At 38.0% G+C, this 19,636-nt stretch overlaps 1 protein-coding gene across 3 annotated transcripts in view; it reads left to right on the top strand.

Moving 5' to 3' along the window:
- LOC117145707 (furin-like protease 1) overlaps positions 1-19,636 on the top strand; it is a 129,151-nt gene that overhangs the window by 32,717 nt on the left and 76,798 nt on the right. For 2 of the 3 annotated variants that reach the window (XM_033311453.1, XM_033311451.1), the window contains exon 2: positions 8,826-8,890. The exons of the other annotated variant lie outside the window; for it this stretch is intronic. The gene's annotated coding sequence lies outside the window, so the exon portion shown is untranslated. The remainder of the gene's footprint in view (positions 1-8,825; positions 8,891-19,636) is intronic. 3 annotated transcript variants of the gene reach the window in all.

Genomic DNA, 19,636 nt, shown 5'->3' with positions numbered 1-19,636 from the left:
TGCTTTGTGTTGACCCACAAATAGAATAATAAGGCAATTACATGACGAGCCGGAACTTAGAGCAAAACAAATGCCAGAAAACTGCACAAATTGCATAATAAAATTAAATCCCAAGAAGAATTAAAAACAAAGTATGCTGTCAGTAAAAGCGCGAAAAAATCACAAAAAAAACTTCATTTCCATGCAAAAGTGCTCTAACTGAGTGGAAAGATTCAAATATTGAATGAAGAACTGTTCTATTTAATTTAAACTATACAAATGCGAAGTCTACAGGTCTCCATGTTTAAATCACTTACATTTATAACTGCGATAAGGACACACCGTAGGCGGGATCAGCACAATTATGTAAGCCAACACACAAACATTGCACATTTAGATAGAATTTGGTTGTTGCTGCTTCTGCCGGTTGTCAAGTCAATTGCGTAATTAACATTCGTAAGCAAGTTGCTGGCAATTTGGGTAAGGGCTCAAACTCCTCGAACCCCTGGCACTACTTAGCCTAATTGAAAATTTGGTCCGAAGCCAAACAGAAACAAGTAGCAGCCAAACTGTTTTGCCTTTCAATTGGCTGGCATCCCTGGCTGTATAGGGGAATCATAATTCTACAAGGGCTTACGTTGTTGCGTCCAGGTTACTTGACATTCGAATATGCTACTTATGTGGGTCCTCGATTTGGCCAGTTGGACAACAAAGCAACATCATCATCGTCTAAGACGTTGCACAGTTTCAATATGTGTTTAATGCCCTGCTGCAAGTGGAAGTGGGCCTAATGAGCATTCATAATACATGAAATGTTACATTCACAATTCATAGAGCATTGTATAAATTCATACTTACGTTGCCTCTAAATGAATAGATGGGAATTTTCTCAGCAATATGGAATAATTGCTTGTTAAAATTCAATTTGTCATTTTGTGACTGCTTATAACGCGTCTATTAGTTTAGATTATTTAAAATTACTTAACGCTCTACTTCTCTCTTTGCAGGTAAACCAAATTTAAGGGTAGACATCAATTATGAGAACTAAAGACCAATTTCCATTTTATTTTAATATGTGAGTACAAAAACTTGACATTCGATTGCGGACATTTTGTTTTCCATTTTGTTTGATAAAATCAAAAAACCAAAAAGGATAAAATCTTAGAAAAGTTATAAGTATGCTGCGACTGTATTTGTTGATAACAATTGATTGTTATTTGACTTTCCTAGAAATGCTGTTAATAAAAATAATATTTTATCAACATTTAATTCCCAAAAGGACGTCACTCGATTTGCCCTAGAGAGCACTTATATTATTTGTTAATTATTTTTATGGAGTTGAATTTGCAGTTGTAGCCAAATGTGTTGCTACAGTCACGCTCAAAAGTGCTTAGTGGCATCGTGATAATTTTTAGCCCAGCTCAACGACGCCCACTTAGTTTTCCCTGTGGTAATTACTAAAAAATCTAAACCGCACTTCGTGTTCGAGTGATTTTTTAGCAGGTATAAGGAGGGAAATGATAAACATTTCGATTAGCGTTCAATTGAGTGCACATAACTGTAGACGAACCAGCAAAACGGGCTACTGTCACAAGTGGGAAAACTGTTAATTGAATTGCCCTAGAAAATCGAAGCCTATCCAGGTTCATTAGGGAAGAAGTCGAGCATCGGTATTTGGGTAAACATCGTTTTCCATACAGCCATTACACCGAAAGAAATGTACGGAAGTACTATAAATATGAAACTTTAAGTGACATATTTTTAGACATCTATTTTTTTTCCAGTGTAATATTCCTTGGATGGAATTCGAATTTAGCTTTCAGATTGGTTTTCATTAGCACTCTGTAAATTCGTTGGGCAAAGCCCGTGAATCTGCGTAACTGTATCTCGTATCTTGTATCTGCTAATTGCTCCGATTACCGCATGCGCTGGCAAGTCAGTCAAAAGTTCAGTAAACTCATGCATGCCACAAGCGCAATTATATTATAATTTATTATATAATTTATAGTTTTCTGCATGTGGAGGCACTGATAGTACCGAATCCCTCGAGTCTTATCATTTCGACCTGTTCCACGTTAGCCCCTCAGCCTCTGGAAATCCCAAAAGCTAGCAGATAAGACATAGTATTTAAAATAATATATACATTTTTACCATTTTCAGCTGTTCTGTAGTTATAAAATACTGCATCTGTTTCGGCTTTTGTTTGCTCCGTAATTGCAATGCATTGTTTTCGTATTTTATAACCTGCTATTAGATGTAGATTTTAAATTTGAAAAAACATTTTTTTTTACATTTTTACACGAGCATTGCATTAATATCAGCCCCTCATCATCATTATAAGCCCGAAATTAATTATCAGTAATTATTTGAAATTCTGTGCTTATTCCAACCGCTCGCATTTCCCCTCGAAATCGCCGAGAGAATTTCCCCCGGCTAAGTGATAAGCCAAACACGTTCTCATGCGGTTCAGTTGTGTTTAGACCTTGTGCTTAGCCGGTTCAACTTTTAAGAGCGAGCGATAAGTTCAGTGCAATTGTTTGGGTATGTAAGCATTTTTTATTATCAGATTGTTTACAATTATTGTGAAATGATTTAGCAGTGCGTTAATACGTGAATAATTGCTATGCGGGCTGCAAGGGCTCTTTAAAAATGTTTACTTGCAAACAAACAAAGTGAATAAAATGTTTTCGCTGCCCAAAAGCCAATGAATCAAATAAATCAGAATAAGGCAAATAATATTGCGGAATTCCAAGAACTTAATTTTAAAACTATATATATTTTTCCTAAAATTTATTTATGGCCTTTGCCGACATTTTGATTCGCATAAAAATATTAAACTCATTTTAAAGCTGACACACTCAAGTGCAATACATTTATACTTTCGTCAACAAGCAATAAATCAAAGTTAATTCGATTAGCAGCCTTGAAGATGATCGCCCACTTGAGAGCCAAATAAATTCCGTAGCGTTTTGAGGCTACATAGCATTTATTAACTGTAGCTAAATCTTTAGCTTGATAATATCGTGTCATGGCAGAAAATCACTCAGCATTAAACAAAAAATTGGCTATAAATAAAGACGAGATGTGAACTTCCGCTTGAGACACGTGCCACTCGACATTCAATTGCAGAAATCTTCAAACCCATTTTCGAATACTCAAAGCCTGTTGCCAAGGTCAAGTTGGTGTTGTATATTTTTGGCAATTGAGATAGTTTTTGCTGTATATTTATATATAACTTCAATTTACATTCGATGCGCTTCAGAGAGATAGACAGACAAATAAACAGATAGACTCAAGACACCAATTAAGTGTCTCAAGAAGTGAACGGACCATGAAGCACTTTTCAATGTCAGCTCGCAGATAAAAATGTTCATAAACCTCCATCTTCAGCCATAACCAGCTCCACCGAAAGGTCAGCCAGTCAGAAGTCAGTTTGGGGGCTCACTCAATTGAATTGTGTAACTTGAAATGTTTAAGTATAATTAAAGCAGCTACAAGGCGGCGACCAGCGATGCCGAAGATTGAAGCTCCATCAGATCGCTTTTGAAGTTTGCATTTTGAGTGGAATGAGTGATGAGTGTGCGGAGTGGAGCCAGCTGCTCGTCAGTGAGCTTTGATCTCTTACTGGTCTGACTAATAACAGGCACTGCACTGAATTACACTCAAATGAAATAGTAAAAAAAGGGAACTAAAACTATCTTGTATAAACTGTATAATCTTAACCCCGCTGACGCATTTCTCGAAAAGTCTACAAGTTCTAAGGCATCAAAATTCCGCATTAATAAACATCACTTTAAACGAATTTCCATATGACCTGTTTTGCCTAGATTTTCACACATTTTTCCTAGTTTTTCCCCATTTTCTTCTTTTTTCTTGCCCTTCTTGTAAACGCCCTGCAAACGAGCATGTGAGACGGCAGCTTCTTCAACACTCTTGAGTTCCAAGTCCTGTTCAAGTTTTCCACAGCAGCATAATTTTCAATTGCTTTGGGGAAAGGCAGAGCCTTCGGTTCGGTTCAATTCGATTCGATTTTTTGCCCAATCCACCGCAAACTGTCAGGTGAGAAGGTGGGGTAAATGGGGAACAATTTCCATTGAAACGTATCCTGCACTGATTTTGCTGCACAAATGAGCAGACCTCGATGTGTCTGAGTTGTCATGTAGGATGGTTGGTTGTCAAATCGATGCCATGCAAAATTCCATTTTCGCAACGAAGGAGAAGGTGAAAAGCATTTCTACCTTTTCGGTTTTCGGTCAGAATATTTAATTAGGACAATTGACTTGACTCGGATTCCCATCCCCTTCATTTTGTGAGTCAAATTTTGATAAACTCGTTGATGTTTAATTGTTGGCAAATGGTTTTGAATACTAATTGAAGACGTCCTAGAAGTGAAAGAACTTCGTTTTTGACACAAAAGAATATCGATAGGTGTTTACATGTTGTCAAAGTCAATAGCATAGAATAAATAATCAAAACTTTAAAACATGCATGCTTTTTACTTATTTTGTTACATAGTTTAAAGGAGTTTTCCTACTTAATAGACGTTATAAAACAGAGCTCTTTACTCGAATGTTGTTATATACAAAACTTTTTTTAATGAAACCTTTTAATTATGGCAAATTTAAAGAAAACCCTGTATATCGCCGCAAAATAAATCATAATTGTGGTTAATTTTCTACCCACTTACAAACCAAAGGCACAGGCACAACACACAAGCCCTGTCACCCTCAAACGGGCAGAAAAAACCATTTCGCATAAAAGCCGCAAACAGATGAAACCAACAGGGAAAGCCAAAAATGAAAGCCAGAAATGGGAGGAGGAGGGCCAAAACCAGCCACAGATTCATTCCACAACAGGCAGGCATATGAAAAATAATGCGTGTCCTACCAATTTCATTGCAGTTTTCCAGACAGCCCTTAATCTGTGTCCTAAAAGTGCAGATAAAAATATACGTATTTATTTATATTTTAGATAAATTTTAGTTACATTTTAGATGCATTGTATCTGATGGCATTCATTTATATTTGTTAAATATAAATTCGGTTTTATTTTGAAATTTCTCGCAATATTTTAGTTTCGATAATTAATTGAATTTCTGAATAATATATTTTGCAGCAATTGAGTAAGAAGCTTAGGTGTGAGCATTGTTCTGTTTACCACGTAACAATAATTGTTTACTGTGTGACGCATTTGATGGACACAGGGCATTGCACAAAAATCTCATTCGGCATTGTAGACTCGACCAGAAACTGGGTTTTGTGACGGATTCCGGGCCAGTTGAAATTAGCATGCATGTGGATATGTGCGAGCGTAATTACCAAAGGCAACAGACACTCACTCACTTACTCACTCACACACTTGACAGACACCAACCACCCACCCAACCACCCATCCAACCACTGACATTTGACCCACCTAAATCAGTGCTGGCATTGCATTATCTTTTTGGGGCGTGGCGCCATCACTTGGCCTTAAATTGCCTTGCAGGCTTTCGGGCCAAAAGCTCAATCGCTTGTCAATCATATAATCATAACAAAAAGCGGGGCAAAAAATAAAAAATAAATAATACGAAAATTAAGATAAAAAAACAACAACCCGGGGCGAGTCGACTTAATTGTTTTTGCTTGTTTTGGCTTTTGTGGTTGTGCATTATTCATGAGAAGGAAGTGGAACAACCCTTTAATCCTCTTCACGGGGGAATTCGGTGGGTGCAATTTCCGACCCCCTTTCGCCTGTCAACTGCAGTCGGTTTAATGTTTAAGAATAATTCTCCACTTTTGTTGTCGCCCGGAATTAAGTGAATTGTCAATTTGCTTGTCAATTGCGCATTTACCCCTTGAGGTTGGTCTGGTGGTTTTGAATTGGCGGGCACCGCCGGCTTCGATGGGTCAGTGTCGGGGCGTAAGGATTGGCTTAAGGGTCGTTTACTTTCGGTTGAATTAGGTCAAAGTTGAGAGAACTTTTTACCGCATATTAGGGGTTGAATTTAAGGCTTAACAATAATGAGGCATAATCAAAATATTTCGAAGAATATTCAGTTTATTCAGAGCTGAGCTAGAAATTACTTAAATTTGTAAATTATTCGAATTGTATTGATTTCATTTGATAGGCGTCATGTTTCATAGCGTGCATTTAATTGGTTTTAATAATATATATATATACGAAACCCATGCTGCAATCTAATAACCCTTAAAATTATTTTCAACCGCAGACTGCAATTAGTTTGCACTTATATATGCATTATTATCTGCTGTCTCTCATCCAAAAATTCTCGAAAAAAGAAACACAATCAAACCGGTGAACGTAGACCGCAAAAATTCCAATTCGCATCCTGTGAACACTTTGCACTATAATCCGTTTAGCCCCGGTATTTGTTTATACAATGACATAGGTGAAAAATATAGGAAATATCCAGGCAAACTAAAGCCACACATACCGTCCAACCGCCTATGCCGATAACAAATCCCTGTCATATTTGCGTTAAGCGTGGAGGTCCTTGCTGACGGGAGTGAATCTAGTTGTTTGGGGCCAGTCCTTTGTCAAAATGCGGCTTAAAATATTTTGCGCAAATATTTTCATGACAGGTGCATGAAGCAAATACACCCACAAGCATGCAACCAGAACTGTATTAGTGTCAGGATTCGTGTGGGTATATATGCACATATATGTTTACCGATATACACTACCGCACATCCTGTTTTAGTTTCGTAAAATCCGTTAATGAAAGCCAGCTCAACCTAATGGAGATTTATTGTTTTTTGCACATTCTGCCATATAAACTGACTGTCACATTTATTAGATTACGTTACCTGTCTTCTCATGTCATCATTGTTGGGTTACTTTTCTGGGTTTTGCGTCCACGTTTTTTATCCGACAACATGTGCATGATGTTAATGCGCTAAGTGCAATGCGAAACAAGGGGAAAACCCAAATGATTTATGGCAAGCGGATCACGTGAGCCAAATTTTTGATAAAGGTAACCAAACTTATATTTTATATGGGATAAAGTTCACGAGTTGCTGTTTAGCTATTGATTTTTCTAGAAGGTGACTTAAGTAAATCTGTATTAACCAGGCTTGTTGTTAATTATCTGTGCAAACTAAGTGTAAATAAATGAGTGTTTGCAACTTACTAGCTACACTCCGAAATGTAATCACTCATGGGTGCGCATTACGTATTCAATTTACATTTCTCATTATTGATCGGAAAATCAGTGTAGACACAAGAAAGATGGAGTGTGCAAAGCCTTTCAAACTAATTAGTACAGCCAGCAATAAGCAGTAATTAAATCATATTCCAAAGACGGCAGCCAAACGCATCTCTACTTTTGCTTTAGTTTGTGCCTGTGTCATCTGCCTCTATCCTGTCATCCTTCGCTATCCTTTCTCTGTTTATTTAAGCCCATCGACAAGGACTTAACCACGCACAGAGACAGCTTCAACGATTTGCCTCTGACCTGCTGCAGGAAGAGCCAAATGAATGGATGGCTTCCACCAGGTGAAGAAAGTGGCGAAAGGGGCCGACCACTTGACACACATACACCTACACATACACCGACACACACTGATAAAGTTACACCAGCGGACAAGACGGCAAAGTCAACAATGCGCCAAAGTAGAAAAGAGGGTTTGGGGTTAATGGGTGCTCAGTGCTGTCAGCTTTAAGATAGCTATAAAACAAAGTCAAATGAAAAATATATAAATAACTAAGAATTTTAAAGGCTTTATAATTTATTTGATAAATATTCATGTGTCTTTTAGGATATACTACATTAGTTTTGTTGTAAAAGAGAATTATGTGCTAGTGTTTGCCTGAATGTCCTTTCTAGCTTTGTTTCTAAATTATTTGTTGCTTCCCTTTTTTTGTGGCCAACCCCATTGGCCAAAATGTTAAAATGGTATTTAGGAAAATATACTTAGTATGTACGTAATATTTTTGCATATTTTTTCGTTTTTAGTTATTTTGTTCAACTCGTAGAGCATGAAAAACTCTACCTAATACACTGACTTTAGTGACTTTTTTTTAAAGTAGATTTTCTTTGTAGCAAATGTTGTTGTTGTTGATGTTTGGCATTTAAATTCTAAGCGCCTGTCAGCTTATTGGGTGTGAAAAATCCGGCCAACGGAGCAGAGTTTCCCCCAGATATTGACAAAGGATGGCGAAAAGAGAGTGAAAACTGCAACTCTGGTATTTGATTTGCTTTTGGCTTTCGATTTCAGCTGTCACGTCTTGTCTCCGTGTGGACTTGACTTCCATCGACACCATTCCAATCTACATGAAAGAGCTGCAGTTCAGTTTATATCGATTGCAGTGGACTTTTTGAGTTTATTTTTTTTCCATGAACCTGTGCGTCATTTTTGGTTGGGTTGGTTTCACCTTTAAAGTTTTGTGCATTACCCCGAAACTTTTTCCCGCTCAGAAAGTTTTATGCAACCTGGCGATGAACAAGTAGAGAAGTAGGCAACATAATGTTCACATGAAATGATGTGCAAACCAGAGAACTGCAGCAAGACACTGGCACTCTAAGTGCACCCGCTAAACACTGGGTGTCCAGGCACCCGGGTGTATTTTGACACTCTACTTGCGGGAATAAAAAATATACGAGTGTTTAAACAGCAAATGTTAGCGTTCATTTCCAGCTAAATGTATCTGGCATATTACATTTTAAATAATCATTTCGAATCAGAATTTTCCCAATGCTCGACGTAGGGTACGAATGTATGCCTTTCCACAAGTAAAACTAATTGAGTCTGCCTTTTCTTTCCCCATCTCTCACTCCAATTGCCCACAGTTAATGCTCAAACTTTTTCTCATATACAAATTTCCTTTTCTGTATCATTTTCTAGTCTGAAGTCGGTGTGAAGTGCTATCCTGGACTTTTCGTTTTAGCCACCCCTTGGCCTCATCTAACGTAAGTCTTAATTTATGCTTAAGAGTGGCCCCATTTGGGCCAAAATGTCTGGGCTGAAATGAATGAATAACTTTTTAGTCAATGCCATCGAAAAGTTATTTGTTTAGGACAGACAGGCTGTGGCACTGGGGCGAAAAAGACGGCCCAAAAGAAAATCAAGAAAACAAAAGCCAAAACGATGACAAATGATAAATGATTTTATCACAGTCAAGTGCGAGTGCCTATGACAGGCTAAAAAAGAATGGAAGTATATTAAAACAAGAAAGAACTGTATAGTCAAGTTCCTCGACTATTGGATACCTGTTATCCCAGACACCACGGACATTACGGACACCGGATAATAGTTTAAATTTAAATTTACATTTTTGTAAACAGTGCTATGAGTTTGCAGCGACGTTATAAAAATGTGTAATTGTAAGAAAACAATTTAATTAAACAAAAATAATCCGAAGTGCCGGTATAAAACGAAGGAGTAGTAAAAGAAATATATATAAAAGGAAATAAAGTGAAAAAGGACAGTGGAAAATGTCAAAATATATTTTCTTGTTCTCGCCGCTGCCAAATTTCTACTCATTCAACATTGAAGGCAAATATTTGTAAAAAGACCATGAAGAAAAAAGCAAGAAAATTGTGGAGAATTAGATTTGTATTTTAAGCTTGCCGCAAGCAATGATGAACATTTTTGGCTTGCACAAATGCCTTGTTCAACTATCTTTGATGAGCTGCTACGATGGCTGTAGAGCAAAAATTATTTTTGTTATGCCACCAGAAAATGATGGCAAATGTAAACAAAGTTCCGGCAACGGAACAATAAGCGATGATACTTTGCATAATGAAATGGATTTTGAAATGGAATTGGGTACACAACAAATCCATTCAAAATAAATGTTGATTTAAAGTCACGAAATTTCTAAGAGTTTCTTTGAGCTCGGTCAATCTTGGTCAGAAATAAAATCATAGTGTGATCAACCTATTAAGGAACGCTTTTTTACGAAAAACGTAAATTGTATAACTCTGAAATCGATTGTTTGTTTCGTACTACCCTGCGTATGCGTAATATATGTGCTTGCGGCAGTTTTAAAAAGCATTAAACTAACATTACATAGCCCCAAGTACAGCGACTGAATTATGGCCAATGATTAGAAAGAAGGTTGCAAAAAAGTGTACAAAAATAAAAAGTAGGAAAGAGAAACCGGAAAATCCTAGCTCTTAGCCCGAAGTCATAAATTAGTTGTAACCGGAGAGCGAAAGGAATGGGCGAGGGGGGACTGTAACATAAAAACGTCTGCTTTTGCTATAATTGGCCACATATTTCGCCTGACCCGGCCCAAAACAAACCGAAAACCAAAGTCAGGTAACGTTAGTCCTGGCTTTTACCAGTGCCCGACAAACGGGGATTTGTTACCATTAACAAAGGGGAGGAGCGTGCGCGGCCCTTTTTGGGTTATGCATCCTGTAAACTAGTGCTCTGTTTTCGGCCATATCAATATATATTTTCCAGAGCATGGACATGCCAACGAGACCCAAACCAAAAATAGAATACAAGCAAATAAAATGGCTACAACTATCCCAGGTTGATGTTTGTTATGGAAATCCGGCCAGGATGGCTGAATGGTAATAATTTTGTAGATAGTTCCGTTGGGCTTCGCCTGTGAATGAAGATTTCGGGATATCACGTAAATGGAAATGAGCCCAAAAGAGATTTTCTGGATGGCGATGTGACCTGATGAATAAAGATGGCAGCGGTGGAAAACCTGTGATATTTCAGGCGGAAAAACTAGGGGAAATTCAATGTTTGTGTAAATATTAGAAATATGAGCCTTTCATTTTCCTTTTTAAAATTCTTTTGAAAATATTTTAATTAAAAATAAATGTTGAAAAGTCAACTTTATTTGTTATATTGCGTAATGCTCTTTTATAAATGTCTAGTGAAACACATTTGCCAACTGTGTTTTTCTTGTCCACAACTTCACGCTGAAAAAGCAAAAGTTATGGGAAAAGCAATCAAGGTATAACTTATTGGTTGCAATCCCATGCATAACCAAGTCAGCACTGAAACTCCTGCTGAAGCAATCAAAGAAAGGGCCTAGAGCAGATACAGTGAAAAAGTGACTGCAAGACACACAAATTGGCAAATGCCGATGAGTTTGTTGGTCCTGCAAAAGGACCTCGTAGCTGCAGAGAGCTGCCCCAACTAAAATGCCAATTCAATCGCCCGCAAAAGGAGACACACACACGAAAAACACATACAAATTGATGGAAGCAGTCGTCTAACGATCTCCAGCTTTTTTACCCCAATATCCGTCCTTCTCCATTTTCTTCAAAACATATTGGCAAATGTCATTCGGTAGTCGTTATAAAACAAACACAGACACACAAGTGCAGTTATAAAGACGCAGAGACGGCATACACAATGCTCTCTAGTATGCCATTCTAATAATATAAACTTTACATAAATGTTTTCCTTGCAAATAGAACCGAGCAGCGAAACAGAATGGCTTGAGTGGGTTGTCAGCAAGGGTGAGTGGGTGGTTATTTGGGGGAGCGGTTGGTCCTGTATGCGATTGCATGTGTGTGTGTGTGTTTGAGTGTGTTTGCACTGGACGCATCTGCTGAGCTGGCAATCGCATTGCAGTTTGTCAGGCGGCGAGACAGTCAGTCGACACAGTCAAAAAGGCTTTTTAGCTCAGAGATAGTTTTGCCATTTCCACGGTATCTACATGACAAAGGAAAGTATTAAAGACAAGCTAAAAAGGATTGGTTTTAAAATCATTATCAAGAAATAAAACCTAATGTTTTTAATAACTATTCGCCATTCTTCATAGAAACAAAGAAAATGGTAGTAAAATAAAGAATATCTTGTGTAGTTTGACAAAATATCTTTCATCTAAAACAACTTCGTAGATATTAAAAACCATCACCTAGTTTTATTTGTTATTTTTAACAAATCAATGAAATGGTAAAAGGTATCAATGCAAAATTCTGAATTTTCCTTTCCGAAAATTCGGCATAGGCAAATATTTGGTTCTATTTGCTTTCTGCTTGATGTGTCACACATGTCGTATGATTGATTTATATTACAAAGCTCACAGTCGAAATTTGTTTCAGTTTTGTGATTTGTGCCTGTGTCCTGTATCTATGCTTATTTCGGTTACCATTTATTTTTTGTTTAAAAAAAACATGGAACCACAAGTTTGTGACTTATCTTGCTGTCAGCTGTTGCGCTTTTTGTGGGTTCTTTTTGAAAAGTACCGAAATTGAATAATTAATCGGGATTGATTGGATGTTTGATTCGATGTGCAGGGATGTGCAGGCATTGAGAGCGGCCGAGCTCTGAAGTTAAGACCACACAATGCAAGTGTCCTTGTGATTGGCCCCCAACAGCCTTTCGCCCAACTAATTGAACAGGCTTGAGCTGCTGTCAGACACAGAGCACACACCCAGTCACATAAATAAACATGGCCCAAACAACTCGACCACACCTGACCAGTCCCGGCCAATCCTTTGCCTTCCGCTGCCACATCCACATCCTTGCAATCGCTTCATGTGGGTCATGCCGTATATTGACCACGAAATGGCAAACATTCCCGTGGTTATTTCATAGTTCAAATGTGTGTGGCTTGGGCAAATAAATAATATATAGTATTGTACTGGGACTCCTTCCATATAGATGTATGTATGTACATGTGTTGGACGTGGGGAATATGCGGTTTAAATGACAAACTAAATAAAATGAAATACAAAATGGCGCTTGGCCAAGTGAAGTCAATGATGCACGACCACATCTTCGAAAAAAAGTGTTGCAAAGGGTATATGTGCTAAAGGAATGAGTTGAATGCAAGTATCTTACGTCTGGATAATCTTTTTATGATTAAATATTTGCAGAAATATGAAAAAATAACATCAATATAAAGTTAGTTAGTGTATTTCAGTCAAGGTTTAGAATAATGAAAAAACCCCAAACACAACTTATACTTTTTTTTTTATTTTTTTTTAAAGAACTTTGAGTGCCTGCTACAAATTAAGGTTATTCGTGCTGGTTTTTTAGTGGTCAGCATTATTAGTTGGGTGTTGGTTTAAGGCGTCATAAAAGTCAAAGCAAAATATTTTTAAAAATGAAAATAGTAAAAAGTAGGTGAGATGGCTCAATTTATTTCACAAAATATAAAAAGCACATATCTCCAAAACGATTTATTTCCTTTGGTTACATAAATCGCAGTGTGAACCCCTTATTATCCCACAATCTGGGCATTACTTACACCCAACTTTTACTCTAATTGACCACGCCCTTTGCCATTTTTTGCTGTCAGTGGGTGGCGGTTTGTATTTAACTTCTCGGCTGAGTTATATTTCAACCATGCTTGAACTGCCCGGTTGATTTATGTCGTGTATGAAGTTGTGTTTTTATTGTTCGCCTTTATATATAGTAGCATTGGTATATATATTTTATTGCCAGAGGTAGGCGACGGCAGGTGGCGCCACCTAAAATGGAACATAAATCTACAGAGTTGAAAGGGTTATAAAAACGAAGCGGAAAGCAATTTGAGGAAAGATCGAGTTCATCTGGGGGGAAAAACTGCGTAATTTCTTTCCGTATGCAACTTAAACTGTTGTTCGAATAAAAAAGCATAATTCTGATAATAGTTGTGACTGGAAAGGGAAACCAATTAAATTTAAACCCGGCATGAATGGTGGATCACACGGTTTACTATATTGCAGCATACCGTGTGTGGAAAGTCCTATAAAAAGTGAGCACTTTTTCTATTTTTCTTCAATCAGTCCAATTGAGGAACAGATGTGTGAAATTGTCCCTATACAAGGATGGCGAAAAAATCGAGTAAATAAGACTGAAAGGTGGAAAAAATAAAGCAGAAAGTGCCGATGGCGCGAAAAATTCCTGTTCATTATTTATTTCATTTTTTCGCTGGGGGCTGGTTTTATTTATTTACCTGTGCATTGGTATTTATTTAGTTTTTCAATTCAATTGAATTTCCATTAACAAATTGCGCACTCTGCTCCTCGTCAGTTCCGCATCAACGTCACCGTCACCGCCATTGCCAAACGAAGTTTCCACATTTTTCTGCTTGTCCAATTTATGGTCAGGTTTTGTTTCCTCTTATTTATTCTGCCGTATGATACATATAATAAAGCTATAAAAGTAAATCAACACGATGTGAAATATCGTTGTGAGAGTGCAGTTGAATTTCAGATTTTTCCTCCGTCTAAATTATAAATTTAGAAAATAATTGAAAGCTCTTTGTCATGGTTGTATAACAAATTGATGTGAAATTAAGATAGATTTATTAGTGAGAAATTAAAACTTGCTGTCCCATGGGATATTTCATTATAACTAAATGTAGTCTTCGAAATAATTGATATATTTGAAATTTGCAATGTGATGAGTAAATATTTGCTCAGATTTCTACTAAACTTGGGCTGTTATGCTCCATTTTAGTTAGCTCCTAAGTGTTTGACACGTCTTTCATTTCGAAAATGAAATTCCATTAACAGCCAGGAAACCAAATTTCAACACTTTGTGGTGTGGCCAAAGTACTTCACTATCAGCCCTCAGATATCTGACACATACTTTGCCCCACCCCCGTCTGTAGTTCCAGACCCAACGAAACCACACCACATCCTCCCACTTTTGAGGACTCTTGAATTATAGATTGGCTTCATTACCCATCCAGCCTTGGCCTCATGACAAGCTGGGAAACATTGTGTTGAGTAGTGGGAATCTCCTGAGCCCAGTGGGGCGGACTCTTTGACATTCCCATTCGGGCCAGAAATCATCTTCGCTTCGTTCCATGGAGAGTGAAAATAAATTGCGTGCAACTTTCAAACCAATTAACCCACAAATTTTGCACTCAATTAGCTGTCCTCCTGCTTGGCGCATACATTACACAGTTGAAATAATTTATTTATTACCACGCCCTGACGTTTTATCAAGTTTTACTCGTGGCCAATGCACTTCCTCTTCTTCCGCCAATTAGCCTGGGCAAAAGCAAATTATTTTCCGCTCTGGCGGAGAAAAAATAATAAATAATTGAATAAGTTACTCATTAGTGTGCCGACTGGAAGTGACTTCTGCTGGTGGCTGCTTGGGGCAGCAAACAAAAGCGGGTGGAGGTGCAAAAGTAAATGAAAAAAAATGAAAGCAGGAAAATACTCACAATATCCTGTTAACTGTCTGCGTGGGTGTCTCTTATCTAACCTTAACATGCACATTTAGTTGCCTCATCCGCCTTTCCTACTTAACTTCCTTCACCACCCCATCCCTCCAAAACAACCAACTCTGGGTCTTCTAGTCTGTCTGTCTGTCTGTCTCGCTGCGTGAATTTGTCACCATTTTGCTGGCAACCTAAGTTGCACTAACTTGTCCCTGTCTCTTTGTATCTTTTTGCCCTGCCATGGGGTATTATAACTTTTTGTACAAAAGTAAGTAAGTAACCTCTTAAAAAGGTTATTACAATTAAAGTTTATAGTGTCTTACAATAAAGAGCCGCTGAAAATATATTCTTTTGATAGTTTCATAATGCTTCAAGTAGAAACTACTTATAGAGTGCCTGAAAAACCATCTACCTTTCTTGTGTTTCTCAGGTCCGATTTGTTCTCCTTTCTTTGTCCTCGTTTGCTCCGTCATTTATCAATCATAATGCTGAGTAGACTCATTACTGTTTTGCGCTTAGCACTTTGCCTTTGCCAGGCAACATAGCTGCTTTCCTTAGCCATTTCCCTTAATTTTTCGCTTAACATCTATCCATCTGCCTGCCCCCCTGCAGTTCCCTTGCCCACGCCTTTGCGTAATTGCGTTATGCCCTGATTTATGCTTATCTTTAGTCATATTTTTACATTTACCTTTATCACACCATCGTAGACGGTGCGCGGTAGAGGGGGTTGGGGGATGGAGCCTGCTTGGTTTAAACTGCAAAACGGAGGTTGACCTAATTTCATTGAACTTAATTTTTTCCGCTCATGTCTCTGTCAGCACGAAGCAGTCTGTATGAGGAATATATACAGGGTGCTTTTTAAGGTATAAACAATTTCTAAAGAGTATGACAGAACACCAATAACATATTATCTCTACCGCATTTAACATGCTTATTATATACTATTATCAGGATCTACACACATATCACATATAAAGTACACAAAAATAACAATATAAGATAGATTTTATACAACTAAAGACCATAATAGACACCTTACACTTAGCCTGAAACAATCATCATAAAACAGGCATTAGATAAACCTCAACGAGTCACATCTGTATCCTGTCTTCTACTCACGTTTTTGTGCGAGAACATTTTGCGAATGAAGAGATTTTTATCAATCAAAGTGACCATCAGGATGCTCATTTTTTTCCCGCCCAACTAAATGGGCTGTGTAAATTTCTCAAGATCTCGTTTTAATGCTGGAGCTGAAAAAAGAGTTTCCCATGCCCTGCACGTAATGAGGAAGTCACAGCGCAATTAATGTGGCTCATTATTCGTTTTGTTTTTGCCTCTCTGGCTCATTTCCGCTCTTATCAGTGGGGATACCATGGGAAATATATGCTCGCTAGGCGTGAGTAAAGGACATTAGATAAGAGTAGGAGTAGTTGAGTTAACATATAGGTTCGTCGCAAGTTGAATAAAAATACAATTAAGCCCTAAAACAAGTCTTCCCACTTTTTTTTCCCCTTTCTGATATCTATTTCAAAGACTGTTATTTGTTTTTGGATGCAGGTCTCAGCATTAATCTGCTGGAATTTAGCTGGAAATTTGTTTTGACCCAAACGATGTTCCTTTTTAGTTCCATTAAAGCGTGAACAAGCTAGGTAGAGCAGAGAATGCAATTGTAACTTACATAAACTTTTATGCTTCTTTTTATTTAAGCACATAAAATAAAACTTTGTAGTTCTTCAAGTGATTTTAAGACCAAGTGAATGTTTTTTCATCTCACTAAACCTACAAAAATCGTGTACATCTGTTCAATTTTTCAAAACCAGCCACTAAAATTTTGACTGCAGCTGTACGTGTGCAGCATGTTGTACACATGTGTGTGTGTGTGTGCAGGGTATTGCTGCATACGTGCCTGCAACACCTAAATACATCCAACAATGGCTTACAGTAGCGAAAGAGACAGGAAATGAGGATGAAAGAGCAGCACAGAGCGAGTCAGACAATGCACGAAGCTTAAATTGAAATTCTTTGTTTCTTTAAACGTCCCTGGCCCTGAGTATCCCCGAGTTTCTATAGCTAAATCTCCTGTCTGACTTGTGCGGCGTAACAAAAAGTTCTGCGCTGAGCCTTAAAGTATGCTCGGGATTTTTTATATTTAAATAGTTTTCCCCCTCATCACGAAGTTGGTTTGAGTGAATGTGCTGCAGACAAAACAGAAACTTGATGGGCATGTGAGCGTTTGTTTCCTCTGCTATGATGCTATGCAGAGGAATTAGAAATGTCGGAGGTAAAACAGAAAATGGAATTGCTGATGCACTTTTTCTGTTCTGTCAGTCTTTTTTTTATTAGAATTTTATGACTTTTTCTGAATATGAAAACATTTATTTTAAGGTATAAAAGCTAGCATATATTAAATAATACGAACTGTATTTAATAATAATCTTTTCCCAGTTTACTCAAGTTATGAAAGTGCAAGAATCCTACTGATTTTCATTAATTCTCCATAGCTGACAGCAACTGTCTGTCAATTGAAATTTGACTAGTGAAAATTGCACTCAACGCATACAAATTAAGTGACATGCCATGTTTTTGTAATTGGTGTTGTCATTGTCATTGAAATGCATTATTTTGCCATCGCCTGCATTTTAATGACCACATAGGTTTTTCCTGCACTCAAAAAACAATGACGGCACCCACTTTGATTGGCAGCTAACACGTCGGAGTATCTAACAAAAACGAATTGAAATTGCTTTGCATATGGTTAAAAATGCATTCAGCTTTGGTAATCATGCAGATTTCACATCGTGATGATCCATCCGACAGGAAAACAAAAACTTTTTAATTAAAAGGAATGGAGAGGCGGCCTCAAAGTTGAAAAAATGTTTTCAAAATTTGCATTTTGGATGGCATATAGTCAAAGGGTACCTGACACTTGTGTCGCTCGGCTGGAAAAACCCTTTCTCCCTCTCTTTCTGCTGCATATTAGTCTACTCACTCCGACAGTTTACAAACAAACACACACACACACACACACTGCTAGACATACTGCTGGCAATTCAATTAGATTCTAGAATCTAGGCAGAGTGCACGTCACATATACACACATTTTAATTAAATAAATTCAGTGTTTGCCCGATGCTTGGGCGCCATAAACATTTTGGCGAAGAAGCATGAAAATGAAAACATTTAACTGCCGGTTAGGTTAGTTTGTCCCTTGGGTGGAGGGGCGTATCCGGTATCCGGCTGTTGCTGCTCCGCTTGTGTTTGCATAAAAGCAAGAAAATTGCCCAGCCTGCAGTTTTCCCGAGACGAGAAAGCAGAAGAAGCTGAAAGAGCAACACATCGTTTTGCAAAACGTCAACAGATTTGCTTTTCAGCCTTCATGCAAGTTTTCCCTGCTCGCTACTCCACATAATCAAATTTAACCTGTCTGGCTGGAATGAAGGTGCTCCAAATGATGATGGTGTGGCTTTTGGAAAACTCATCCCACTGTAGTTGTCCGAATGCTGCAGTATTTAATTGAACTTCCTACTTCCTACTTGCACCCATGCATTCCGATCTGCAGAACATGCACATCGTAATGAACTGAACCAATTTGCATGTGCTATTCGGGTAATATGAAACCATGGTACAGCATAAATTTCCCCAGCCCTTGGGGTTAATACTCGGAGTTTGCTTGGGTATTTAGAAAACAATTTCCCTAGCAATGTGCATTTGCCTCAAGCATAATCAAGTTCCTCAGTTGCCAGAAGTATGCCAAAAAGTTGAAGCGAGGTACAACTTGCGGAGGCTACTTGATTTCACGATAATTCACTTCAAAATATTGCCATTTTATATTTCTCATTAAGTGTTCGCCGTATAGCATAATGGTTAAATAGCATTCGAATGCTCATCTAACTTTCTCCTAGAATTTTCGCACTTTACCCCATTCTCTTCCACCCAGATGACTGAATTCCAGTTCTCAAATATTTGCGAAACCCAACAACTTCAATATTTATCCTGCCATCCAGAAATGGCAACTAATTAAGCCATTTTTTATGGCCCACTCTATCGGTTAGCCAACTCAGTGCTGCAGCTGGTCAACACGCCATCATCCCAACTGTCTGAAACACCCAGAAGTCCACCGGAAAATCCACCCGCACCACCGCAGACTACAATGAACGCTAGAATGCGGGTTCGGGTCTTCATGTTATCCTGTGGCTTTCGGTTTCATAGTAAATTATTATTATTATTATTTTACGGGGTCGAGGGAGGAGTGCCAGTGCCAGCTGCAGTTTCAGTGTTGTGGTTGCGGACAGTGTTGAAATTAAACACTGTAAGCAGATTTCCTAAGCTCCTCCTTTTGCGAAGGAAATCAAGTTGCTGGCAAATGGTTTTGTGGCTTCGGTCTTTCGACAAAATTAGGCAACAGTAGATAATTATTTATATTTTGCAGCAAAGGAACTGAAACCCTGGCATAATTGCCCGTGGTTGAAGCGTCTAAATTTGTCAATGCTTTGGTCCAAACTTTTAGGAAATTCATGTGGCCTACAGGCCGAAATAGTGATGCTGTTCAGCACTTGCATTGCTGAAAATGATTCAT

This window comes from Drosophila mauritiana, chromosome 3R (assembly GCF_004382145.1).
Source record: "Drosophila mauritiana strain mau12 chromosome 3R, ASM438214v1, whole genome shotgun sequence".
NCBI lineage: Eukaryota > Metazoa > Arthropoda > Insecta > Diptera > Drosophilidae > Drosophila > Drosophila mauritiana.
The sequence above is the reverse complement of the archived record's forward strand: the minus strand, read 5'-3'. Positions and strand labels throughout refer to the sequence as shown.